At 49.6% G+C, this 27,851-nt stretch overlaps 1 protein-coding gene across 1 annotated transcript in view; it reads right to left on the bottom strand.

The window, feature by feature from the left end:
- Positions 1-27,851, bottom strand: part of SLC35H1 (solute carrier family 35 member H1) — a 68,288-nt gene that overhangs the window by 4,975 nt on the left and 35,462 nt on the right. The gene's annotated exons all lie outside the window — the stretch shown is intronic.

The following is a 27,851-nucleotide window of genomic DNA, read 5'->3' as shown; positions in this document are numbered from 1 at the left end:
ACCACCCACGCTCACCAGCCATTTCAGCCACGAGGGAAGAGCTGAGGCCTCCTGCAAGCACAAGCACAACAGCTCTTGGGCCCACACTAGTGCCAGCTCAGAGTCAGCATCCCTGGCCACATGGAGCCCCACCTGGCTCACACCTTGAGCATGGGTGGCATGTCGGTCCAGTCTCAGACAATTCTCCAGGATACGGGACAGCAAAAAGCCTGCAATTACTGTACCAGCAAATTCTTTTCTCATACTGCCTGCAGTGCAGCACACAGCGTGTAACTGCGTCTCCTCCTGTTAAACAGGATTCAAATCCACTTAATGCTCCCTTTCCTGGGAAAAGGAACAGGCTGGCTAGTGCACACTTCCACTATCTGATGCATGGAGGCAATACAAGCACAGCAAGGCTGCTACAAAGCTTTAAGATGGTTCATAATCTCCAGGCCTAGGGCTAAGACATGAACTTGGGCTCTCTGGAGCTCACTTTCTCTACTGGATATTGTAAGACAAGATGAGGCATTTAAAAAAAAAAAAAAAAAAAAAAAAAAAAAAAACCAAAAAACTTTTATGAACTTCTCTTTAAAACCCAGAGAAGAAGGAGGAGGCAGTCTTGCCAGACATGTGATTCTGTCAACTCCAGAGCAGGCCACATGGACACACATCAAAAATATATACAAGTGTCTGACATCCCCCACACTGCCTCTGATAATAATGCACCTCAGTACCACACCCACTGTTGACCACTGCACCATGCCCAAGCACCCATCTATGTGCCCACAGCTCCTTCCTAGCATCCAAGAAGCATTTTAAGAGTACCCCTTTAGGCTGGACAACAGAATAGTCACAGCACACATCAGCTTCAGCCCTAGAGATTTAGAGATTTAAAGATTTTCAGCCCTATCAGCTCTGCAGATTTAATACAATATGGACCAACATCACCACCATTCCCTCTGCACCATTACAGCCACGATAAGTGTTTTTGGCTGGAATACATTATTTTGCATCACAAATTCCATAAGTGACATCAACAGTAGGGACAGAAAAGGCGCAGAACGTCCACTCACATCAAGAGTGGTTATGATCATAGCCACTGCACTGGAAGTTCCCCTTCCATAGCAGATCCCATCAGTGACACAGCACTTAAGGTTCAATACTTTGGTGAAACAAAGCTGGAAATCATGTCTGAATAACGTGGTACCAGGGAGAGCAACTGTAGGCTAAACAGGTTGCCACCACTGCAAGCTCTGGAACCCCCCCATAGCATCCCCTCTGCTGAAATTCATGCACAAGGAACACTCTAATTCAGTGCCCTTTCCATAATCTCAACACATTTACCAACCAAGTAATACAGAAATGGCTGGAGATATTGATCTGGATGGCACTAAGTAAAAATGCTGAAGATAAGTGGCCAAGAGATTCAAAACTGTAACTGTAGAGGCTTTTGAAAGAGGATATTTAAATTACTTTTATTTCTGCTTACACAGCAAAAGCCCTTTGTAACCACAGTTACCAGATAAACTTATCCCATGTGCAGGTCCGGACTGTGCAAAGCAATGTTTGATAGCAAGCTGCCTTTCAGCAAGTCTTCTGTCCTGATCCAGAGCACGTGAAATGGGCAGATAATGATATAATGTCACCCTAGCCACAGCTTTGACAACAAGGAAGAAAGTCCATTATACTTAGTGAAAACTTAGCCATGCTTGTTCTTGAAGTAAATCTCTTCGCTTCCTCCTTCTGTTTCCTTGGAATTATTCTCCTAGGGGACTTCTTCCTCTGCTTTTCTTCTCAGGTGAACTTGCTCACAGTTCAGGTAAAGCTCTTTTTCCAGAGGAATTTCTACTTACACAATGCTCAGGACTGTATGACTAAACATCCATTTTCTCCCTTCTTTTTAAGTTGCTTTAATTATTGTCCCCTTTGATGCTGCCTTTTGAAATTCCAATAAAATAGTGCAGCAACTGTCAAAGCAGGACCTATTCATGACCTTTTGACTTCTCATGCTCAGTCACTTTCTGCTATCAGACACACTGGGAGGAACAGTATTTGTTAAATGCTTGCTGTCATGCAAGCAGTCTTTGGAAAAAAAAAAAAAAGTATTTTCAAAGTTCAGGAGATTTTTTCCTCTACATCTTCTTTGGTCCAAGTTTCAAAGAAATTTTAATTGCAAAGAAAATCTCAAAGTCTGCCTTAGGGAAGAGGGTTTTATAGCCATAACGGTCTCGCTCTGCAGCAATTCTTTTCCAAAACGGAATTTTCATGCCTTGTCTACGTGAATACAATGCTTTTAATTTGCCTTTAAAAACAAACTCAGAGGAGGAGAAAGCAAAGACAACTTCCTGTTGCCCTGACTACATATACAATTTGCTCTGCCCAGGCCTGAGAGAAACCACCTCTAAGCCAAGAATGCAAAGAAGGCATGGAGCAGCTTTGTGCCCAACGCGCCCGCAGCCCAGCTGCCACACTGGGCAGAGCAAGCTGCACCCACCAGTTCCCAAGGGCAAGGAGCCAGCTCTGACTAACCAGGCAGAGCGGTCAGTCTGCAAAATAAATTGCTGTCCCAGCTGAGCATGCAAAAGCTCTGCCTCTGGCTGCCAAGGAGAAACCATAGTACCAGAGAGTATTGCTGTCCACATCCAGAGCCTAGAAACTGCCTGGCCCCAGGAACGGCAGCCACTGCCCCCAAAGCCCTAGAGCACAGCAGGTGCTCCCTGTGCCGGGTTCAGCACGGGTGCTGCAAGCGCTTGCACTGCCCATTTGTTACACACAGCTCTGCTAACCCCCACCAGTCCCCCCACTCCCTGGACCTTCCCACCGCTCCCCTCGGGATCCTGCTTGCTGCAGTCACACACACAACACCTAGCACAGGTTCCGAAGAGAGCAGTCAGGGGCGTTTCCCTCCCACTTCCCAGAGAGGAGTTCTCCCCCATCTCACAAATCCCCAGCCAGCTCCAGCAGCCTCTAACACCAGAGCAACAACTCAGCCCCACCTGCCTCCACATCCCTCTGTCAGTTCAATGCAGTCCTAAAGCCTGAGCATACAGCAGCTCAGGGAGCACCCATCAGCACAGCTGGCTGTCGTTAGTATAACACACATGCATTGGCATAGAGCAAAACACATGCAGCGCACACTGCTGCTGCTGCCACCCTGCCAAGCACCGTGCATCTCTGATCCAATGGGAGAGAGTAGGCTGATCCCAAAGGATGATTCAGGGAATCACAGGCCAGGCACTCTTTCCCGTGAACCTGACAAACTGCCTGAAGTACTAACAAAAAAGCAAAACAAAGCACTTGAGCTCTCAGCTATGACAAGGCACAACTACTCTTTGCATAGCAAAGCTGTGTGGCTAGGACCCACTGATTTGCTGCAGAAAGGAAAGGAAACACAAGATACCTGTTCAGGTTCTCAGAGGCTGGTGGAGCAGAATCACTAGCAGAGGCTGCAGAAGAATCAGTTCTCAAGGGCTGAGTGCAGACAAAACCAAGAGGGTAAACACAAAAACAAACAACCACTAAAAAAAAAAAAAAAAAAAGACATGTCCCATTGCCACAAGCCCAAATCTGACAAAGATTGAAAGTGAAAAACAAGCAATGAGTTCAATCATGATCTGCCAGAAAATGCCAAGGGGGCCCATATAGGAAGCAAAATCCATAAAAGACAGGAGATTATATACTAGCCAAGGCTATTGCAAGAAACTTGTGAAGGACAGCAATGAGCCAGGGGACTGGCCAAACAGCAACTGACAGCAAGTGCCAAATTGGCATTGGCATTATCACCCAAGTGTAGCTGAAAGAAAGAGAGTACAAGGAGACACCATCCCTAGCTGTGCAAGACAAGGTGACATTGCTGATCCTGTAATGCCTGCCTGTAGCACTGGACATCAACTCAGCCACCACACTTCCTGCACATCCCTTCCCTAGGCATGCCACCAAAGGCAGAAAGGGCATCAGAAATCCTTTGCCTCCACAGACCAAGGAGGAGTGGCGCAAGCTACAGGGAAAACATCTGCAGCCGCTGGCAGCATCTCTGTGACAGCTGCTGGAGTGGACTACGTTCCACCACGGGCAGAAAGCTTCAGAGGTCAGCACAGGTCTTTGACTTTAGGATTTGGATCTTAGCCACATCTGAAATTTATCCCCAACAAATGACCTGTACAGAGTCAGAGCTTGCATTCCCATCTTTTATGACCCACTGCACTTCATGAGGAGCCAGCAGTGCTCCTATACAGCACGGCAAAGAACAGACACAAACCTCTATTGCCACCACCAGAACTGATCTCCCAAGCACAGTCCAAAGGCATGTAGAAACCACCTTCACTTCCCTCACCTCAGGCGAGAGTGCTTTCTGTCAGCATCACTACACCCCACTTACTGCCACTTCTTCAGCACCTGTAAGCCAGCAGAAGTGATGAGAAAGTAACAGCGCAAGCACTGGACTGCCTGAAGCAGGGTGAGTGGAATCAAGGCTGACAGCCCAGACAAGTGGGCATCTGGATAGGAGTTAAAGGACAGATTAAAATAAAAGACACAGAATGGAATTCTTAGACTTTGAAAAATGTGGAAGGAATTGGGTTCTTTTAATCAAATGTTTGGCAGAAGTATGAATTATTTATCACTCGATACTGTGTGCTTAAATGGAAAATTGAAGATGTTCACAGCTTTCTTGTCTGCAACTTTCTACCTCCCCTGCAAGTCTCCCCAAATTCCTATGGAGAATAACAAGTGGGTATTATTGAGCCAGAAGGGTTCAAAGCAACTTCCTTCAATTTACTGCTTGGGGTCCGAGGTCAGGCTCAGACTCAATACTCTGGTTAAATAAATACTATGGCAGGTACCCATCACTCTTGGGAACGTCTTGCTGCTCAGCATTCTTCTTCCCTATATATTTTAATGCTTTTGGTAATTTTCTCCCTGAAAAACTCTGTCTTTATGATAGATGTGATCTCTCTTTCTAGTGTGTATGAGACAAGGGAAGTCTCTTCCTTCAGCAGCATGTTGCCCTTTCTAAGATAAGACCACGGCCATCATAGCATCCACATTGAAGTCAGGAAGTCACAGGGAGAGAACAAGGGCAGTGAAAAGCAGAACAAGGCTTGGGGGATTTTGCACCACAGGTCTCACACCTGCACCTTTAACAGTGCTTTCTGCCAGTAAAACAGGACAATTAAGTCATACACAGCCTAAATCAGAAGCAGACACTGACGTTCTGCTGCTGGTACCTCCGGCCAAAAGCAGCCTGTGAAGATGCAAGGGACTTCCTCAGCACCTCAGGACACGCTCTGCAGCAGTAAACAGCTGTCAGGAAGGTGGAAGAATGAGAGTAATTAGTCTCTTCAACGCCAATTTCAGCCTGATCTTTCACACTTAAGAAAACTGTTCTAATGCTTCTCTTATTTTCAGAGGAGCTCATTAAATAAGAATTAGAAACAAGATAGTAGAACAGATAAGAAAATTGTTTCTGCAACAATAACTTGCCAAAATCCACTGCTCTGCATCTGCACTCCTCAGCGTCCTGATCTACCAGACCTGCCCCTGGAACTTCCACGCTCGGCTGGGCTGACAGCACCACACCACCATGGGTCACTCCAAACCGCACTGCCATTGTCATCAAACCACCACCACCTGAGCAGTGCTGTCTTGCCTAAACAAAGTCTTTGCTTATATGTTGAAGAGGCAGCTCTAGGCCTAAACTTTTTTTGCTCTCCAGAAATTAATGAGAAACCACAATGGAGAAAGAGAAGGAATCTTAGTACCACAGAAGTTCAGGAACCTGAAGCTGAGCATTGTTCAGTGTTATACCCCAAACAGGAAGCAAATATGCTTTGTTAAGACACAGCATTGCTCAGAAAAATCCACCGCAGTTAGCAGATAACCCTGGTAGCTGAGTCTAATACATGAGAAGCACATATTAGCTATCAGGACTGGAAAAGTAAATCTGAGAGTTGGCTTCTCCAAGGAGGAGGAGGAGTTCCAGTGGGAATTGAGCCACCACAGTTGCCCACCACAGACCAGCTGGAGCCCTCTGAGATCCCTAAGGTTGCACTTCAAGCAGAATCAGGCCAGTAACAAGGTGTTCCCAACAAGGGCCATGAGAGCCTCACAGACTCCAAAGGGGCTCTGAGTTGCCACCCAGGACTCATTCAAAGCAAAGCCCACCTCACCCTCAAAAACACAGCTAGAAGAAATTTGACCCTCTTGTTGGAGACCTACAAGCTGGAGCAAATGGGCCAGGTCTCTAAGTAGGCAATCCTCACAACACACTGCTCACCGGTAAATAAACGCTTTCTCCAATCTGTGACAGACTAAAACGTTACTACCTCCGTGTAAGCAACATACAGACAACAGCAATAGGCTAAATTTTGCATTCAATCATTAATGATAGATGTATTATTTATTTGGAATCATTGCTTCATTCTCTTAATTACAATACCACTACCAGCTTCTGAGGATGTGCACCACTTGGAGTAAGACCCTTTCCAGAGTAACATCAGCTGCAGGGTAAGTGCTATTTCACTTCCCCAGGAAAAAGAGGCAAGGTTAGCCAAAGGCTGTTCACTGCCATGCAGATACCACAAGGTCACGTACACTCTGGATGGATGACATTTGGCACTCCTGCATGCTGCCAAATGTTCAGAGGGAGCTAGTAAAACCACCTATTGGCCCCCAAAAGCTCACTTGCCAGATTTAGAAAAGACTGACCCAGCTCCCTCTTGTATTCCACTCCCCACCCCAGCCCTGCTTGCACCCATAACTCCACTTCTCTGCTGCAAGAAGATGGAAACATCAGAAGGTTATGCCAAATCCATTGGCCAGGTCAACACTTGCCCAGCACTCACGCAGCCCTAGCATCCCAGAGAAGAGAGAGTGCGTGGGAACCGGCCTGCTGTGGGGCAGTGGCCCCTTCTGCCCAACACTGCCACAGCCCTGGACTTTTCCTCTCCACCCTTCCAGGCACACAGACAAAGGCAGAGGTGCCCCAATATCACCACTGCGAAAACAACTGCAGGCAACAAACAGAAATGACAAAAGTCCTTTCCCTGGAGAAACCAGTCCCAAAGGCATGAGGCTGAATCAGGAAGGAAACATGGTCACGCTACAGACACACACACAAAATAAATAAACAAAAAATTCACACTAATGCAAAACCAGAAGCTTTTAGCATCCTGTCCAGTAAAATCAAATTTTTATATCCTTCCATGCCCAATAAATTCTGCTCACAAAGAACAAGGAAAAAAAAAAAAGGAAATAAAAGCCTTGATAAATGCTGGAAGAGCAGGGAGCTCACACCGACTCCCAGCCCAGCGTAGCTCCTGGATAATCTAGGCAATAGTTTATTTTTCTCTCCCGTATCATTTTCCCAGCTTGATCTCTACTGTCGCAGTATGATGGTTTCACCCCATTAGCCTTGCTTAAAAAAGTGATCCCAGGACTGTGAGTGTTATTGCCCACATAAATCAGGAGGCTTTGAATACGGAGCACCTTTAAATAAACAGCTGATGGAAGTGAAGTTCCGGGATCATTATTAATAGCTTTTCATTTCTGTGTCCGCTGTGCTGTGACATTCTTTCCCAGCAGAAAGCCTCCGCTTCCTATCCCCAGTACATCTGATCCCATGAGTCCTCCAGTCAGAATGAATGACTGTACCTTTTTGTTAATTGCATAGCCCGTTCCACAAACTGAATACTAATATTAACTAGCAAGAGAAGGAGAGTTCACAGAGCGGGAGCAAGAGGACAGTTTGAAGACAGGCACGCCAGCCCCACTGCCTTTCCCTGCGCACAGGGTGAGAACTGCTCAGCCTCTTGCTTCCCCCTAAGCAAGGGAAGATCCTAGTGCTTCCAACACACCAGTAAACCCCACAACAGGTCACAAGAGCCCACTCCATTTCCAGATAGTCTGCCTGGGGAGCATGCCCTACCTACACTGGCAGGAACACTAAGGTTCCCCTGCTCCACCACACTTTGCACATGCCCCTCCAAACAGAATGACACCTTTTGCTTTCCTCATTGCATGCAGCTCCTGGCCAAGGCCAAAGGGACACAGACCCATGGAGAGGCAGCCACTCCAGAACAGCCCTGTCAGCACTTACAGGTACAAAGACTTCACCTTTACAGACCCACCAGTCTTTTTTCACTAGCATGCCTTGTCTAGCGAGGAATCACTCTCCTCCCTCCACCCTCAGCAGTTAGGGGGCTCTCAGACAGCTGCAGTCAGGTGCACAGCAGCACAGAGCTGATGGGAGTTCCAATTGCCACAGACTGATCTAAGGTCAGCAACAGCAACTGGAGAAAGGCAAATCACCCACTCCCTTCTTACAGGTTGATGAGCCTGGGATAGACTAGAGACCTCATCAAGAGGTCTTGGCCACCTGCTCTGGAAGCAGCCTGCTTTGCTGTCTGCTGCCAGCACTGGCATACACGCTCCTACTCCAGATTCCTGAAACCTTCAGGGCTAGGACCCATGCAGAGTTACCAATGCCACTACATCAGCAAGTGACATCATGGCTCAGGCCCTGTGGTTCGGAAGGGAGACCAAGTTTCTCATTTGAAGAGTGTTCAGGCTGGCTGAGCCACTTGCCCGAAGAAAGGAGAAGAGTGACGTGCTGTTTCCTGATTTCAGAGTTGTTTCCTAGCTTAAGTCTAAATCATTGATAGATCATGATGGACTAGCTGAGCAGAGCCATTACTTTTGAGAAATCAACAGGAATACCTTGGGTTTCTGGTTATGATTCAGCAAAACAGATACAGTACTAGCCTTCCCTCTGCAAGGAACTCTGACAATTTTGTCAGGTGAAAAATAAAATTTGATTCCTCCTACACCCTTTCCAGCATTGTATTTGCAGACTGTGAACCAACATCCAGCAGTCACTTAGGACATTTCTGTAGAGGAAGTATAGTGGGCACCACATATACAAAACAAGACAGCCGCAGTGTGTCACTAGAAATGCTGCTTTCCATCTGCCAGACTTCAGCATCCCATTGAAGTATCAGCTCTTAGCAGAGGCCAAATATGCAAATTGCAATTGAAAAGGTGAACATTTCTGAAAGCTCAACACATGTGAACACAGCAGATTAGAACAGAATCTACAAGTAGCTTCAGTTTTATGTCACTACCAAACCAACGTTGCAACGAGGAAGGAACAAAATGGAAGCTCTGGGAGCAACTGCTCTGCTCAGTACAAGCGATAAAGGGAGATTAATTGGCCAATTCATCAAACAGGCATAAGGGTTCAGTGCTTTAATGTTGAACTCCATCAAACAGGAGACCTGCATCTTCACTTCTGACATTCCAGGATGGACACAGGACACGGCGTGGGGTTTTGCACAGGTCAAATTTCACAATCAAACCCTTTGCCTCTGACAGTCCTGGCAACAGTGAGACTATGGGAATCTGCTCTCTCCAGCACACAGGCTTTGAAGGGTCTTTCCTGATGTGTCTGCACAAAGCAGGGACCTTGAGGCCTTGTATGTAGGTTCTAATGTTATTGTTATCAAAAGAAATAAAGAAGGACATGGTGAGGTGAGAAGCAGCAAAGCAGCCCAGGGAACAAAGGGAGAAAGAGAAAGACATTACAGTAGCAATGGGGAAGACAGAAAAGCAAATGGACAAAGTGCATGTGAAAGAATAGAGCCAAGGAGAAATATGCATACACGTGAACAGGCAGGATCGTGTTGGAACACGTGAGTATACATGCGCTCAGGAGGGGGCACAGAAACCCACGTGGGCAGATGCAGTCATTTGCGCTCTGAGTCCTTCAGACCTACTGCACATTAATAGCCTTGCACCGCTTCAGCAAGGGTCCTCCCCTGGAGCTGGTGGTAGAGCTTACCCCTCCCCCCCCGTGCATATACAGGACTCCTGTAACCCACTTTGCCCCATCCAACACACGTCCCAATAGCCACCCTGTACCAGTGACAGTAAAAATCTTCACAGCTAAAAACAGGAAAAGCTTACCAGGCGTGCCTACTCCCTCCCCAAAGCAGTGGCATGCTTGAAAGGGGGAGAACTACCAGCATACGTGTATGCAGACACTCCTGCTTGCCCACATGCAGACTTGGCTTTCTCTGGCTTTGTTATTCTCACACACTGTGCTTGCATCCTGCTGTCCTTATCATTACATCACAGACCCTTGCTCTCTCTCTCCCCCCTTATTACCGTAGCTGTTTCACTTCCTCCTCCTTCTCCACACTCCTCTTTAGCTTGTTTGATGACAGTCATGGTAGAAATCATGCACAAAGCCCCCAAGCTCCTAGTTTGTGCCTAAACAGGAATAGGGACACACAGAGCCCAGCACCTCCAACACAAGCAGTCAGATGCAAAAGTACTGAAATCCTGAATTGCATTCCCAGCCTCCTCACTGGCAGGGCAGCAAGAGAAGCTGGAAAGTCCTTGACTCTGTGTAAGCACTGCTTTGCAACAACGAAGAGCATCAGTGTGCCATCACCACTGTTTTCATCAAAAACCCAAAACACAGCATCCTTTGAGTTTCCTTTGAGTAAGAAAATTAACTCCATCACAGCCAAAACCATGATACACCCCTACACCAGCCATGCAGCGCTACTCTCCTGCATGCACAGGAGAAAAGTAGTCCCCAAACCGCCATCACTCCTAACACAAGGGGAGGTAAGCATCAAACTCTGCAAAAGCTGGCTGAAGTCAACTAGGAGCACTACAACACGTTAAAACGTGTTTGTGTTCTCCTCTCCAAATAACAACCCTTCTCAGGTTGCTGAGCTGGCAGCAGCCTCAGACGGAGTTTTGGGAATCCAAAGCCAGGGTCCAGACAAAAGGCATTCTCCTCCATGGAGGACTTGGGAGCTGTACATATCTCCTGCCACCCTTCTCTCCCATCAGATCTCATGGTGAATTGACACCAATATTCACACCTGAACGTGAAGTAGCTGTGATTCAAGAATAAAGCAACTAGTCACAGCTGCCTTGAGCAGCACCGATACTACACTTTCAAGAGGTTCAGGACTGAAACAGATACAAACGCTAGATCTGTCCAGTCCTCAGCTCCCTATGATGGGGCACACCAAAAACACTGGCTCACAAGTCATTTTCCTCATCTTGGTGCATAGAGAGACAGCCAGTCCTCAAAAACAGAAACATAAAACTTTATAAACTTATCACTTTACCCAACAGATAGTAAAGGAGAAAGAAAAACTATCATTACTTTTTCTAAATATACTTGGGGGGCACCAGATAGGGGAAAAAAAAAAAAAAAAAAAAAAAAAAAAAAAAAAAAAAAAAGAAGAAAAAAAGATGAGTCTTAGTACCATCCTTTGAGCACTCACAAGGAAAATGTACATACTGCCTTGTGGAAGCCAGGACAAGGCAGCACACCCCACCCCTGCTTAAGCCCAACTCTGCTATGCTTTAAAACAAAGGCCCTCCAGCCTAGTTCTTCACAGTCCCTCCCTCTCATTTCTATTTTGCAGCAGACAGCTTTTAACAACCAGGACAGTTCTTGGCATAAGCAATACAGACTTTAGCTGCAGGATTTCCTGGTTCTGGGACAGCAGAAGGTTCAGAAAAGACCTCCTCAGCAACATCAAGCTGGACTGAATTCGGTGCCCAGAAACCAAAGAGAGAGAGATTCAGCAGCGGCCACATACCCCTAAGAGTCGTCACAGGTCAGATACTATCCATTCCAGCTCCACCACTGTGATCAACTGAGGCTAATTTGCAACAGCTGAGGTAGCAACTCACTGCATGCATGCTGCCCTGCTCTGAGGCTTGTTTTCTGGTGCTGTTTTCTCCCAATTTGTTAATCACAACAGAAATGCGACTGACAGCATCACAGGCAGTGGCATGCCTTTGCCTTCAGATCCCCATGGCAGAGGCTGTATCTCCCACAGGTATGAAAAGGGCTCCTTGGCAAAGGTCACCAGGCAACTTCCTACAGTACAGGCACCCAAAATGGTATGCAAAAAAAAAAGTGTTTGAGTCCCAAAACACACTGCAGCATCACCTCTGGCCATGTTCACTGCCAGAGCAGAAGAAGCCAGATCAACCCTGTTTCCAGTGCATTAACCAGAAAGCAGCAGCCATGTCACAGTATGAATTTGCAACTGTTCTTGTACAGTGCTTTGAGCCTCTCAGTCCTGTAGGAAGGAAGCAGCATTGTCTGCCAGCACAGCATCCAGGACTAGGCAGGATTAACCATGATGTCAGACTTCACAACCCCAGATCCAGCTCATAAACTTTTGTCTGCCTTTGCTAAACCCTTGCCAAGTCCTGGGCAAGGCAAAGAAAGGCTTTGTCTACTCCTGCAGGGTCAGCCACAAGTCCCTGGTGGCTCGCAGTTGCAGCCCTAGTGCAGTAGGTGTTTGTGGCTTGCCTACAGCACATCCAGCTGACCCAAGTACCAGCATCAATGCCACCCGTACCTGCCATAAAGGCCGTTTATGCCTTGCACATCCCCCAGAAACTATGCCAGATCAAACCTGCCCAAAGGTTTACCTGATCCAAACTCAGGTGGCGACACGGAGGGGAGAGATTTGGGGACAGCACGGTCACTTCCCAGCCTCAGCAAACCTAGCTGAGCCATTGTCCAGTGGAGGATCCTGCTCCTAATCTCATCTCTCGCAACACCTTTCAAATTAATTCGTTAATTGGTGTGTCAGGCTGTGCATATGAAAGGAGGATGCATGGCTCCCTCTGCCGGCACGCGGCGCCCCACGCCCTCTCTTCCCCAAAAGCCGAGGAAGCGCCGGCCCGGGACCCGATCGCCTCCAGCCACAGGCCCGGCAGCGCCTCGGGGGTCCCAGCCGCGGCTCCGGGAAGGCTCCGGCACCCTGCCTTCGGGCTGTGCTGCTGGAGCTGGAGTTCTGTCCTGGAAATAGCGTGCACCAGGGGAACAGCCGAGGAGGGCCCCTGCAAAGGGGTGTTCAGCTGACTTATAGAAGTTTGAGCAGGGATGGAACTCCCTAAGGGCTCTGCTGATGCTCAGCTATTCCTACCTGCCTGCTATCAAAAGGTTCTGCCATATTTCACAAGTGTGAAGCTGGCCAACCTCTGAGAGCTGGCAACATCTAGCTCCTGAAGGAACCACTAACCTGTATGTCCTTGACCTTCCAGGCTCCAGCAATGGGAGAGAAGCCCTCTCCCACACACACAGCAGTCACCAATAGCCATGCGTCTTTCCAAGACCATGTCAAGGGGGAAGAGAAAGTATTGTTACACTTCAAAAAAGGAATAGTAAAAATCCAAAAGAATCCGAAGCCAAGGGTAACGCTAGAGTTTAGTTGCTGAGGATGAGGGGGTGGTAGTGACATATCAGAATATAAATCTAATTTGCTCACACATGCCCAACTCAAAGCATGCCTCTCTAAAAAGAGAGTTAGGGTTAGGGTTAGGGTTAGGTGCTGACTGGGGAGAGGAGGAGGTGCTCAGTTTAGGAGCCACCTTTAATGACAAGGATTACTGGAGAAACAGCATTTTGGGGATTTCAGATTCCAGGAAGCAGATGCAGCATGAGCAGAGGGAGATAATCCCAGTGTGACAGAGATACAAGGAAGTAGGACCAGGAAAGGCTGCGCAGCATCCCCAGGCACACAGAAACCACGTGTTGGACCCTGTGAATCCCCATCACAGGGAAACCCCCCCCATAACCATACCCATAGCCAAAAGAAGTGGACAGAACAAGGGCCTGGCCCAGGACTCCCAGCACCTTTTCTGTCCTGTGATGGCTAGGCCATGAGGGTTTCTATGACTCTGGCGCAGCCAAACCCTCAGCTGTCCCTTCCAGACCCTGGCCAATGTGGTGACTCAGTCCCAAAGGAGATGTCTCAGGAGCCTGCTGCCCCCAAACCTGCCAACTGATAGCAAGAGCCTCTGTCCTGCTCGCAGCCCACCAGCAACCTGCCAGCAAGCAGGCAGCCAGGGGAATCCAGGCTCTTCTGGGAAGGCAGAAGGGAGGCACTGAGGGGACAGGAGGGAACAGACACAGGATGCTTCTCCCCCACAAAAACCTAACTGCAGGACTTTGCAGGTGGGCACAGGGACCTCAGAGCTCACATCAGCTAGGGCCTGCCTGTGCCCAGCTCCTGAAAGCAAAGCCACAAGGAAGGGCAGCAGGGGACAAGAAAGGACTGGGGACAGATAGGGCTCCCACAGAAGCCATGCTGAGCTCCCAGGTGCTGCAGCACAGAGCACCACAGGTCAGGGCTTTCCCTGTTGCCCGTCACACAGGGGAAGGGCCACATCCTGTGGGGTGGCAGGTGCAGTTGGCCAGGCAGAATGAGCCTCTCCTGCTGTGCTGAGACCAGGACTGTATCACACATTCCTGCTCTAACTCAGTCTTGCAGTCAAAATCTCAAGGAAACTGTAGTTTTCTAAAGCAGTGTTTAAATCCTATACTTGCTCATGCAGCTGCTATTTCCAAATGTCCCACGTCCTTGACTTGCAGGGTATATATATTTTTCCATTTCCATGCACACACCACTGTGTATCTGTGCCCCTTTTTGTGCATGGGCTTCTGCTAAAAGGAGTTTGCTGCTTTTGAGACTCTCTATTTATTGCCCAGGATGTTTCTATGGAGACTCCCATCATTGGCTGCAAAAGGCTTCTGGCCATCAGCAGCTTCAGGTGAGGGCCTCAAGCTTCACATCACCATCGGTTGTTATTGCTATCGGCTACAGCTAGTTAGGAAAAAATTAACAAAACCTCACCTGATGTAGCAATGGTGAGTGATGTAATGTTGTGAGTAAAGAGGAGTGGTCCTGCATTTGTTTTCCTTCATTGTTCTCTGGAGTACTGTAGCAGGGAAGAGCAGAAAAGAGTGATAGGGGTGTCTGGACAAAAGGGGCTGGACAAACAGTTCTGCTTTTGTGATTCCTTGAAGTATTTCCTAGTCAGCAAGTTTTACACAACTGCTGTAGCCTTGGAGCACAGGGCCACTTCACCCTGTACAATGGCTGGCCCTGGCACACTGCTCCCCAAGCCAGGGCCAGCATGTTCTCAGTTCTGTTCAGTGAGCACCTGGCTAAATGCTTCTACAGAGCAGCCGCAGACTTGTGGCTGTTGCTGACAAGCACCAGGCCCAGCATCACCTCCATCTTACCCACAGCTTCCCTCCATTATCAGCCAGTCAGTGCCAGATTCAGCATGGGGGACAGGCAAGGCTGTTCCCCATATGTACAGCAGACCCTGCACACAACAGTTTGACAATAGTGCTAATAGGCACTTTGCCCAGAATATCAGTCCTGCAGTGTGTGAACTAAACCACAGGTCTCTTACAAGTGATCCCAAATTAGAAGGTGAAGTACAGAGTACAGTCAAAACTAAATGAGCTCTACTGGGCTTATTTTCCTCATCTCCTTGCTGGCACTGCCACAGCCAATGTGAGGGGCAAGAACATAAGTAAAAGCAGGGCAGGATTAAGGGGCACAGCATGCAGGGAGAGAGTGAGGACACAAGGGCAGATTTCTCACAGGCAAAAGAAGCAGGGCAGGACTGTGAATCCAGAGAAGTGCTGTCTCCTTCTGAAAAAATGTCATTAGATTTAAATGAATCTTATAGCCTTCACTCGTGCTTAGTGAGCTATCCTAAAATCAGGCACCCAGGAGAAAGGAGACTCTTTCTGGAAAGCACTTTGATTTTCAGCACTGCTAGTAGGTTTAGCAGTAGTGATCCAGTCCAAACCTAGCCCTTGGATTGCAGTGCGGATGGACCAGCTTTGGGCTAGCTGCCTTTCCTGTGCAGCCAGGGCTGAGCTATCCCAGTTTCAAGAGGGAAAATGCAGGGACCACACTTTAGCAGGGTCTGTCCTCCAATTTTTGTTCAAAGAAGCCTTATAGGATCTCTGGTGAAGACTGCCTGACAGCACCAGGGCTGCCTCTCCATACTACCATGAGGCAGAGGGGCACCGGCAGAGCAGGCACGCCAAAACCTGAGGTTTGGAGATAAAAGCCGAGCCCAATCCACTGAGGCACAGGCAGCCTCAGACCAACCTTTGCACTCTGAACAGCCTCCTCATGCTCCCACCTTCCAGTAGTATCACCTGTCCTGGTTTGACTTACCATGCACCAGGCAACATTAACAGCAAAGGGAGCTCTGCTGCAGCAGCAGCAGGCTCCACGTCCAGCTGCCAGTTCCCACATGTTAATGACCATGGTGTCCCACAGGCCCTCGGAGGAAGGTTCTATAATGCTATCAAAGAGCTGGAGACATCCATTTGCAGGGAGAATTCAAACCACAATGCAAGGGGATCACAGGAACAACATCATAAAGACCCACAGCTTCCACAGTTAAAGAGAGAACCTACACCCTCTGCAGGCATCCCAGCCGGCCGTGTGGGATTGGCAAAGGCAAATATTGCTGAAAAAGACATCCAGACATTGCACCACAGAACGCACAAAAAAGCGCCATCCAACAGCCCTTCTCCAACAGGATAACACAGAAGTATCTCCTCTCAACCACAGCAGGAAGGAAGGAAAGAAGGAAAGAAGGAAGGGAGGAAGAGAGGAGAGGGAGGGAGGGAGGGAGGGAGGAAACAGAGGCCAGAAGGCCAGAGTAAGGTAAAGTCCAGACTAGTCTCTGGACACAGGGTTGTTGTAAAGGATAAGACTAAAAATAAGTGGAATGTGCTGTATTCCTTTTACAAGCTTTGCAAATAATAATATGCCAACAATAAATGCAAAAAGAATTGTGATTCTGGTGGAAGGGTCTCTGCAGTGGCTACTGGTGGGATGAGAGAGTCTCTTGCTGCCCTTCCACAGCTCTCTAAAGTAGAAACCAACACTCAAACAGGATGTAGCTGCAGACACAGGCGTCCCTTAGAACTGAGCAGGGAGCAGGCACCCAACTCATGCCAAGTGAATGGGTGGGTCCCAAATCCCTGAAATGAGCTCTCCATAGCCCAAGTCTGCGCAAGACCAGGGGAAGATGACAGGCAGCACTTCGCTGACCAAACCCTCCCAGGAAGACTCAGTTTTTCTGCTGGGGTGGAACAGGGGCTCTGCTTCACAAGCAACACATCTCACAGGGACAAGCAGGCATGCAAAGACAGAGCCCTGCAAATGCTAGAGTAGCCCAATGCAAGGGGCAGAGCTGTGTGCACCTGCCTGCAGCCCAGGGCACAGCCACACAGACATCACCAAGGACAAGGTAACATGGGGGGAGCCCTCTGGATGGAGAGCAGAAGCTAGCAGGTGCCAAGGGTGCAGGGCAGGATACTCTCAGGGCTACAAGCAGGGTCCAAGGCAAAACTGGTAACATCCCTCCTTGTCAGTCACCCTTCTCTGTAATGGACATGCCACGGAATAAAGTGGTGGTAGAGACAAAAGTGATCCCGGGAACAGCAAGGTGCTCTACACCATGTCCACCTACTACCTCAGGCAAGGAATCTTGTTGGGACTCACACCCACCAAATTTCTACATGCAAATTTACAAAAAAGCAGATCATTCAAAATGGGCTGTGCCTCAGGACATATGTGGACTTATCTGCAGAGAAGCGTCACTCCTTGTAAACCTAAATACAGTTGCATAACCACATGGTTAAAAGATATTGACACATTCATACGTGGTTGTATTCTACATACAAATCCTGCTTAGTGACCTGATGGCAAAAGAAAACAAGCATCACCACACTATTTCTTCTTCAATATGTTTTACTTTAGTCTTCAAATATGGGCTTTCAGAGTATAAAAATAATTATTTGAAAATTATGTAATTATATTTCAAAGGAATAATGTCAGATTGAATCCATCTAAAGTTCAGTTTTGTTTCAAAGCTTTTATGAACAATCTAATCCTTCTAATAAAATAAAGTCCATGGGTAGCAAAAGGGATTGCAAACAAACATTCTCCCACTGTCTTTGTAACCAAATTTAGCTACCATGGGCTAGTGCTGAAGAACATGAAAGTAAAAATTGCTAGGAAAAAAGCCTGATATCTTAATATCATTGTAAAAGTGAAAGGAAAAAAAAATCTCATAAGACAGCATACACAAAATATAGAGCAAATTATGCCCCTATTCTGAGGATCCTTACACACGAGCAAGGAACTATGGCTTTTTAGGTGTTACTACATTTTAATTCATGAAAATATCATGCTATTTCATAAAGAGCTAGGAAAAATAGAATTTTACATTATTTTTAACTTAACAACAATCTTTTTTTTTTTTTTCTGGAGACCTGATAGCTTCTTTTTAAAAAGAGTTTTAAAATTGACCTTGTTTCAGTAGCCACTTGTCTGTTCTAGATATGAAATCACTGTATCATATCATAAGGTGTCAATGCACCAAAAAGCCAAAAGTTTTTTTTTTTTTTCTTTTGACAGGAACAAAGCTGGTTCTTTTTTTGCCTATGAAACACAGCACATACCATTTTCTTTCATAAGCCCACCAAGTTTGATGCTTTGTTATTCAGCAATCAGCATTTCACAGAGTCCAAGTCTTACTTACTCTGACCCCCCCCCCCCCACCTCACTGGAGCAGAGAGATGTACGCAATACAGAAGTCAGTATAGAATCTGGGCCAGCTTATTCAGATTTTAGTAGACTCTACCCTGTGCTACTCTCAGGGTCCTGTCAACGTTTTCAGGGATTTCATCAATGAACAGCAGAACCACCTTTTGGCCTTGAACACAAGTAAACGCAGTATCAATACACAAAAACTGTTTCAGACTCTTGTTTCCATTTTCCCCTGCTATGTGATACCCAAAGCCAGAGAAGCAATTTATTCTCAGCCTTTGAAAACTGATGTGCCAGGATCATGATCTCCAACCCTGATAAGTGTTCACTGCACATACTCCTTACCCAGTGCTCATGAAAAAAGGTGGCCAGCATTCACCAGCCTTGTAAAGGAAAACCTAGCAAAGCCTGGTCTCTGAGCTGGGCAAAAGATCTGCCAGTGCAGAGTCTGCAGGCTTCAGCCATTGTCTGAAACTTATGTCCTCTGAAGGGATAGAAACAGGTCCCAAAGTAACAGTCATCACCCAAGATTTCCTTGGCAGCATGCAAGACTATAGTACCGACTGTTGTTGGAACGTATGGTATTTTAACAGCATAGTACTGAGCCAGCAGCAGAGACAGAGGGAGACACATCTCATTCCACAAGCCATGCAAAGAAGCCCCGGAGAACCAGAGCTTTGGTGGAGCCATTCTTCTTAGCCTTCTCAGGTCCAAAGCCTTCCCTGAGATGCATTGTGCTGTCTTAGGAAGTTATGTCTGAACTCTGAGCCTGCCTCTCCTTGCTGCTATCTACACCATCGACTCCTTGCTGCTATCTACACCATCATCCCTATAACTGGTATTGTTCATGCATAAAATGAGGTTAGACGAAAAGACAGCACAGATTTCCCCAGATTGTACAACTGAATGTTACAGATGTCAGAAATCAAACAAAAGGAGAACGGAGGCATCTACTCCATCTTTCCTTCCCCTGCTGGCACAGAGAGTGACTGTGGGAGCCTGGCTGCCACAGGATGTGCTCCTAGGACGCTCGGCAAGAAGCATTTAGTGCTGACAGCTCTGGGCCTGGGTGAAATGCTGTGGAGGAACAGACGTGGCTGCAGCGCTTGCCCCCAGAAGGCCTGTGCACAACCATTTGGGAACCATTTAAATTAGGAAAGTGCCAGTTTTAGCACAGTTATTTTTAGTTTGTTGTTAGGAAAAAAAAAAAAAAAACGGGGCTCCGCAAAGAGAGGTGTTACCCTGCCTGCTAAAAGGACTTGGGCAGGACTCCTCAAGCATCTCAGCTACACGTTCACACACATCTCTGAGCAAAGCCTCTGTGGAAACTAGCAGGGAGGGCTCCGTCTCACTAAGAAAAAATGTGGAGATCATTCTTGGGTAGGAAGGAGCCCAGAGAGGCCGTTTTCAGATACCACCGGTTTAAAAAAAAAGAGCCGCAGCGCTTTAAGCTCCCGAGCCTTTTATCGAAAGGTATGCTGAGCCATGCAGCTGACGGAGCTGGTGCCAGAGCCCCGGGTACCACGCGTTAACCACGCCGGCAGGGATGCCCCAGGGCGCGTAAGATGCACGGCTTCGCCTGCCCTCCGAACCGAAGCCAACGCTGTCGTCCCAGCGCGAGTCCCGGGGCAGCCCCGGGGTGCCGGCGGCGTGCGGCCCGAGGTGGCGGAACCCCGGCCGCAGCCCGCGGTCCCGGGCCGCCGGGGGCAGGGCCGAGCCCGCACTCACCTGCGGGGAGCGCCCGCCGCAGCCCCGCCGAGCGGCACCAAAGTTTGCGGCGCGGCGAGGGACGGGGAAGTTGGGCGCCCCCGCGGTGCCCGCCCCGCCGCCCGCCGAGCCCCGCCGTCCGCGCCCGCTCTTACCTGGGGCGGCGGCCGCGGCGGCCCCCCCGCGCGGGGCGCCCGGCCTCCCGCGGCATCCTGCGCGGCGGCGGCGGCGGCGCGTCCCCCCGGCACGGAGCGGCTCCCCGGCAGCCCCGCGCGGAGCGGAGCGCAGCCTCGGCTCCGCGGGCAGCACGGAGCCCCGACCCGCGGCGGCGGCGAGCGGAGCCGGCTGCTGGCACCGGGCGGGCACGGCGCGAGGCGGGGCGCGGGCGGCGGGGTGTGTGGCGGGGGATGCATGTGCGGCGAGAGCCGCCTTCCTCCCCCTCGCCTCCCTCGCTCCTTCCTTCCCTCCTTCCCTGCCAGCTCTGCCCAGCCCAGCCTCTGCTGGAGACTCTGAGAATGCAGCGCCGGGTCCCCGCCCGGGACCGGCCCCGGGGTCCCGCCCCGAGGACCGGCGCGCTCCTCGCCTCGGGAACCTGCCCCGGCTGCCCCAAGGACCCACCCCTGCCCTCGGGGCCGGCCATTTCCCGGCCCTGGGGACCAGCCGCCCCTCCGTTCCCCCGCTCCCGCCCCCCCACGGGCTGCCTCGACCCTCGGGAGGGCTGGGGGACGCCGCCCGGACCGCGCGCCCGTGCCCCCACCCTGCGGCTCCGGCAGCCCTGGGACCTTAGCCGCGGGCACCCGCATTGCCTCCACCGACCCCAGTGCTGTGCTTGCCGGTGGCATCGAGAGTGACTGGGGCCGTCCCCCGGGGCACGGGGCTGACTTTGCCTCCCCCGGCTCCAGCCAGGCCCCACCGTGCTCCAGCGCCTGGCAGCGCTTGCGTCTGAGAACACACAAACTCGGTGCACGGGACCATAGCAGTGAACTGGGGCACCAGGGCGTCCAGCAGCTCAGGGTAACCCCAGCCCACACTTCCCCAGCCCTTGAACGAGGCCAGATCCCTATGGCCCAGCGGCAGCTTGGAGGGGTGCTCTGACAGGGGCTCTTCTGGGGATGGAGCTGGCAAATTCCCCCCTGACGTGTACCTGGGCAGCCCTGGCAGCTGGCATCCTCAGCACCTACCTTACATATCAGGTGCCCCTTTCAGAGCCCTGCCCAAAGGGTGGCAGGCAGCACCCAGGCTCAGCAGCACTCTGGAGTCATGAGGGGTAAGGACATCTGCACTGCCCAGTGCCTGCAGTGGGAACCCGTGTGCCAGCAGGATCCACAGTGGGGTGCCAAGTTTATAGGCCACTCTGGGCGTTATTAGGACAGGTAGAAAGTGGAAGCAGGTGAAAAGATCAAGGCTGGTGAGACTGCAATATCATTTTTAGACTGATAAATCTGCTCATACAAGTCAGGGTTAAGCCACAATTCAGGCAAACAGCCCCCAGTGGGACTTTTTTCAGTCTCCACTGTCCAGAGCCTCACATCTTATCTGAAGAAAATGCTCTCTTGCTTTCACATGAACTGCTGGTACTAGGCCTTGAAGTTTGGAGCAGCAGAGAATAGAATGCCCTTTTGCTCCATGTGTGCAGTGCCTAACACAAGGCAGATGAATCCTGTGCTTGGCCAATAGGTGCAAGACACCATGGTAACCCAGCTGCAGTGTCCTACCCACTTACCACCTGGGTACGTATGGTGCTTCCTGCAGAGGCAGGTGATCTGCAGGTCAGGGAGAGGTGGATGGTAAGCAAAAGACAGAGGTTTATAATCACAGAATGAATCCCGGAGTGACTTCTCCTTTGCAGGACCAAGAGATGAGCAGGGCACAGATCCAGCAGCAGGCTCAGGCAGATGTCTTCCAGCCCTCTTGGTCTGGCTGGCACAAAGCTTCCAATCCTCATTCTGTTGCATGATTCCCACCCTCAAAGGCCAATGGGGCCCTAAAAGAAGACCTAGGAAATGCTCCTTGCCAGACCCTTCAGACAGGGAAACATCTAGAAATGTTCTGAATCCCTGTGTGAGTATGAGAAACCTTCCAGTTGCCAGCATTGCTGCCAAAGCAAATCCCACTTGTGCCTGATGCTCTTACAGGGAAAGAAGCAAAGGCTGGAGTGCAGCTCCTCCACTGGTAGCACTGTCTGCAGACAGAGACCTTGCTCAATGTTGGTGTAGCCCTAGGACAGCTGCTGGGCTCTTGTATCAGCATTGGCACAGTCACTGGCAACATCCAGATCTTTTCGCTGGGACAGCCCCTCACAGTGCAGCTGCAGCCCAGATGGAGTTCAGCCCACCTAGCAGAAAGCATCCAATTAGCTGGTGTTATACTGGGTGGCGACAGTTCCAGCACTTGTCTACATTTGTGCCCTTTTTCAATCTGCTTTTACTGAGGCCTCTTTGCCCCAGAGCTAGGGAATGTTTGTCTCTACTGCCATCACCCCCTCTCCTGTGTCACGGCTGCTCCATGCCCTCTTGCTGCTGTCCTGCAGGTTGCCGATAAGCCCAGACAGCACTGTAACAAGGCATGTTATGACAGTCATTCTGTAAGAACTGAAGCCAGCAATGCTTCAGAGTATGCTCAGAAGCACAGTGGGGAAGGGATGAAGGAGGATGCAAGGCAGGAGAACGTGGGCCACCCATGACATGATCACTCCCTTTGGGAATGTGGCTCCCCATATGTATGAACAGTGAACACAGCTCCCACAGCTCTGTCCCACAGCCTCTTGCAAACATCAGCATGTTGCTTTCATGTCATGTCTTGCATTTTCTGTGAGGCATGGATGGATTGGTTATCCTTTGACTTTGCTGGCTTCTCCTTTATCTCCATGGCAATTTAGTCCCCATCTGGCTTCTCCTTTCCTCTTATTCCCATCATTGCTTTATCCCAGCATTCAAATAGCTCTTTTGTATGTCTTAGCTCTCCTGTACCTGCAGCATTCTTCCCTTATTCTGACGTACTCTCCCCATCTCATTGAGCTCCAGGCTCCTTTGCTTTGTTCTCTCCCTATCCTCTCCATTTCTTTCTGTTAGTGACTTGTTCCTTTTCTATCTCTCATGTTGTGATTTGTCTTCTCTGCTCTTTACCTTTCACTCATCATTTCTCCTTATCTCTTTTTGCTCTTTCCTCTTCTTTTTCCCAGCCTTTGCCCTCCTTCTCTCTCCCCGCCCCCCCCCCCCCCCCCCCCCATGCCTTATTTCTGTAGGAGCTGAAAGTTAAAAGCTTTTCCAACTTGATCCTGAGCAGCGTTCCTTGGTGCTTTCATCTCCACAGCAGATTTGTAAAACTGCTCAGACTGAAAAGCCATGACATGAACTAAAGAAATATCAGGGAAAAACAAAACAAAACAAAACAAAATCAAATCAAAACAAACAACACCAACCAAACAACCAAACAAAAACACACAAGGATTCCCAACATAGAACAGAAATTTGCCTTTTCCATTAAAATCTTCCTGGATGACTACCACCGAGGTTCCCTCTTCTGTTCCTGTAAACACAACACAAAAGCAGTTTACTGAAATTTCCTCTTCTTGGCCTCATCTTCCTCCCTGTTGAGTTCAGTGTTGGGAGGGGCAGAGACAGGGTTACCAAGACCTTCCCATCACTTCCTGCCAAAAAGTGGTAGCCATGACCAACATGTTCTCCCTCCTAGCAGCTCTAACCACATCTGTCATTCCTGCTGTGTCAGCAAATGCTGGCCAGAGGGAAGAGTAGATCTCATCAGGGAAGATGCTCTGGCTATTTATTGTCCAGGTCTGCTCCCTGCTCCTCCTCTACATGAAGATGGCAGAGGCCGAGTGAACGCCCAGCTGATGTGTCACCCAATCCTCCCAGCCGCACAGAGAAGTTCTTACTCCTTTCTCATGTGTTCTGTGCAGGGTCCAGAACTGTTTGGGGCAGAGCAACTGCAGACAGTGACTTCAGGAAAAATTCAGGGAGCATGTGCTCTCAAGCTACTGCTCTCTTGGTGCTTGTGTGCAGACTGTGCTTTGCAGGGTTCATGTTTGAGTGGGGAAGGACTGTCAATCCTACCTGTGACAAGTGGCAGGGAATTCCAAAGTTACCAGTATGGATCTATGCTCTGTCACACAAAACAAGTCAAAATGCTGTCTGCTTACATGGAAATTTGTTGCTGAGAAGCACATGAATTCTGGCTATTCTCACAACCCCATGAGGGATTAATCTTGCTAAATCCTCCTACTTCTTCCCTATTGGAGAAGCAGATTCAGCACAGGACAGGCTCTGTGACTCACCTCTATTTTGGCAGAGCCAGCTCCCATTAATCTAACTCCCTGTCTAATGTCCACATCTGGGTGGCAGGCAATCCATCTCCAGTCCAGCTCTCTGTCCAGGACCCAGCTCCCCTGTCAGTCACAGCCCACCTAACACTGGATGCCCTGCAGAGCTTCTCCCTAGTGGGATGGGGCAGGCTGCAGCCCATTGCACAGGATGACAGCAGGGGACAGAATCTGGGAGGGACATGTCCTTGCTAGGCAAAGCAAAATCAGGCTGTGGTGAGAGCTGGGCTCAGCATCTGCACAGCAGGCCATTTCTCATTCTCAGACCTCACCTGACACCATCTCACAGGAACAAACAGAGATTCAGAAACTCAGTCCCACCAGTCTGCTCTTCACAGGGTGGAGGATTCAGTCTTCTGCCCTCCAAGTTCAGCCTGAACTTTTTTTGGGTGGTCCTTAGGGGACCCAGGAGTTGGACTCAATGATCCTTGTGGGTCACTTCCAACTAAGGGTGTTCTATGAACATTGGGTGTTAGGACTGGCAGGGAAGGCATTGCTCCCCAGGCTGCAGCTCAAGATGAAGGCCATGAAGTCCCTCTGTTAGATTCCCTGCAGAGGGTCTGTGGGTGCTCACATTTGTTCCTGCTGTGCTTAGCAGCTATCTTCTGCAAAGCACTGCATTACACTGCCTGTCTCTTGGGGACAGTGATGCCACATTACACACCCAGATTGCCTCCTGCCTTTCCCCAGACACTGCCCTAGTACAGGTTTAGAAGGATTGACTCCACAGGCTGGTTGCTCCCCATGACTAGGGGTCTTTCTGCACACCCAAAAAGGCACAGGAATCCTGTGACTCCTGCTGGAGATGGTGGAAAGAGCTGAAGGCAGCAATTCTGTGTTCACACAGGTTGAGCCTCTCCTTAGCATACCACAGAACATGCCCTACATTTGGCCAGAGCCAACATAACATGGTTGGGATGGACACAGACCAACACTGCCTAGGTCTTCTGGGCACACGCTGGCTGGCCAAAGCCCCCAGTCTATTGCCCAGAGCCAGTTCTCATATGCCACTCTACTTCTGCTAGGCAAGCGGCACTGCCTTGTTTAGGCTCGTTAGTGCTGCTTCCAGTCTTTTTTTTGGGAGCATTTCTACTGTCCCACGCAGTTGAGCACTGTGTCACCAATGCCTGGCAGCTCTCCTCCATCTTTATTCTCCCCAAGTACTGTGTCATTTGCAGACTCCACGGTGTCAGCCTTGTGATTAAATTCCAATGCCTTTATGAATAATTTGTTGCGCAATTATAAAGCAAATATTTAATTGAACTTTATGTAAAATTGCTTCTGCCTCTGAGCACTGAACCACTGGTTTTGGGTAGGGAGTTATGCGACTTCACATCATGCACCAGGAGCCTAGTGAAGAGCCCACAGGCAAATTGGCAGACATCCTCCCCTGCACAGCCCCCGTGGCTGCGTGCAGACGGTTGGCCCGAGCCTCTCCCAGCTGAGCCAGTGGGCAGGAATGTGCAGGGGATGGCTCTGCTCTGGCCCCAGGGACTGCAGCAGGTGCACCAGCCACAAGGCTTCAGCAAAGGTTCCTTCCCTTGGGAGTGTGTCCTTGGACACAAGCAGGAGAATGCGTCTTCCTCAGCTGAGTTGCAGCAGCAGGAAAAACCACCTGGGGCACGCCCACAGCTGTCAGCTGTTGTGTGACCAGGATGACTTGGAAGAACCCAGCATGAAGTACTTTACTGTAGGAAACATCTCTGTGACAAGCTGGCAGTCAGGTTTCAGAACAAGGATGACAGACACAAAGAGACTTGATTTCCTTCTCTCCAGTCCTTTTCCTTCCAGGCTAAGACTGGATTATGCAGACGGAAAATTTGCACTGCAGCTGACTCTGCAAGGGAGGGAATGCTTTTGCTCACTAGACACCTCTGAATAACACTGGCCATCGGTCTGAATTTATAATAAGATGTTTGTCACCAGGGTGGCAATCCTGGAAGCGGCTCCTCAGCCCACACTAGGACCAGCGCTCTGCGCAGCAATATTCTCTGTACCATGACATCATCTGCAGGCCTGGCTGGAAAAGTTGGAATGGAAGGGTCTGGACACAGCTCAGACTGGCCATGTCTTTGCCTCTGTGGGGAAAAACATCTATATCAGCAAAACCAACAGAACTGGACAAAATCCTAATTTACTACGGTCTGTAAAAGAAGCTGAAGTGCCTATTTCCAGTGAGGCGAATTTGAAATCGAAAGAGGAAAACGAGTGCATTGAAGATATCAGAAGCTCCTCTCCAAGTGCATATCTGGTGCAGGTAATTGCTAACTGACCTGGAGGGGCTCTTGAAATAGACCTTATGCAGCGGAGTCTGCTGCACAGAGCAACTCCAGGACCAGGGACTGGCATGCACACACAGCACCCCCAACTGAGAGGCTGGCGTGAAAGGACAAGCCGCACTGCCATGGGGGTCTAGCAGGGGAACACCCAGGGCCTGGAGCCGGGGACGTGTTGTGGAAGAGGACAACAGTGATCCTGTGTAGCCCACCCCTGTAAGTACACCAACCGTAGGCAGTCTGCACAAGTAGAAGGAGGGGACTGGTCAACTGTTTGACACTGGAAACCATTCTTTACAGAGGGGCAGGCCTATTTGCAGCGAGGGAGGAAAGAGGGCTTGGAGCCTGGCTTCAATCCCAGCCTGTAGAAGCTGTGTTGACACACTGGTGAGGGGGATGTGCAGTCTGCTCAGCTGAGCTCAGCAGCTGAGGCAGTGGGTCTGGACCAGGCGGTGGGAGCTTGTCCATGCTCCAGTGTTGAAGGGGGCAGAAACACACTGTACACTGGTGACAGCGGTGCACGGCATTAGCTTCTATGCACAAACCACAGTCAAAAGTAGCAGTTCCCTGTGTGAGCCCAGGAATATCCTCTTCCCCAATGGCACTTTCTTGCCTCCCAGCTCAGCTTGGGCAGTGCCTATGCTCAGCTTGATGACAGTCCCTGTTTGCTTTGCTTTTATGGCTACAGATGAAGCAGCACAACTTACCCTTTGGCTCCCTGCCACATGCTCCCTGCTGCCAGCTCACCCCAGGACCAGGTCCATTAGCTGCTGCCTCTGGCAGCTCCCATTGCTGCACAGCCCTTGTTACTTTTCACTCTTAGGTGTTAAAGGTTCCTTTCAAGACACACCCCTCTCCTTCCTCTGCAATCCAGGCATTTCTTTAATAAATAGCACTTGTGCTGGTTCTGTGATGTCTATTTGGCTTCAAGCTTTCATCTCTGTCACTACTTGTGCCCAGCATGAAGTGCTGTCACTCAGACTATAAAAATTAATGGTTGGAGCAGTTACTTGTATCAGTGACTCAGCATTTGCCCTGTTGGTCCAGTACCAGACTGCAGACTGAAGAAAGCCCAATAGCAAGAGTTTGGACCTTCTAGTGGGCAGGCAGACAACATGACTGAGA

Source organism: Aythya marila (genome assembly GCF_965140915.1).
Source record: "Aythya marila genome assembly, chromosome: 16".
Lineage (NCBI taxonomy): Eukaryota > Metazoa > Chordata > Aves > Anseriformes > Anatidae > Aythya > Aythya marila.
The sequence above is the reverse complement of the archived record's forward strand: the minus strand, read 5'-3'. Positions and strand labels throughout refer to the sequence as shown.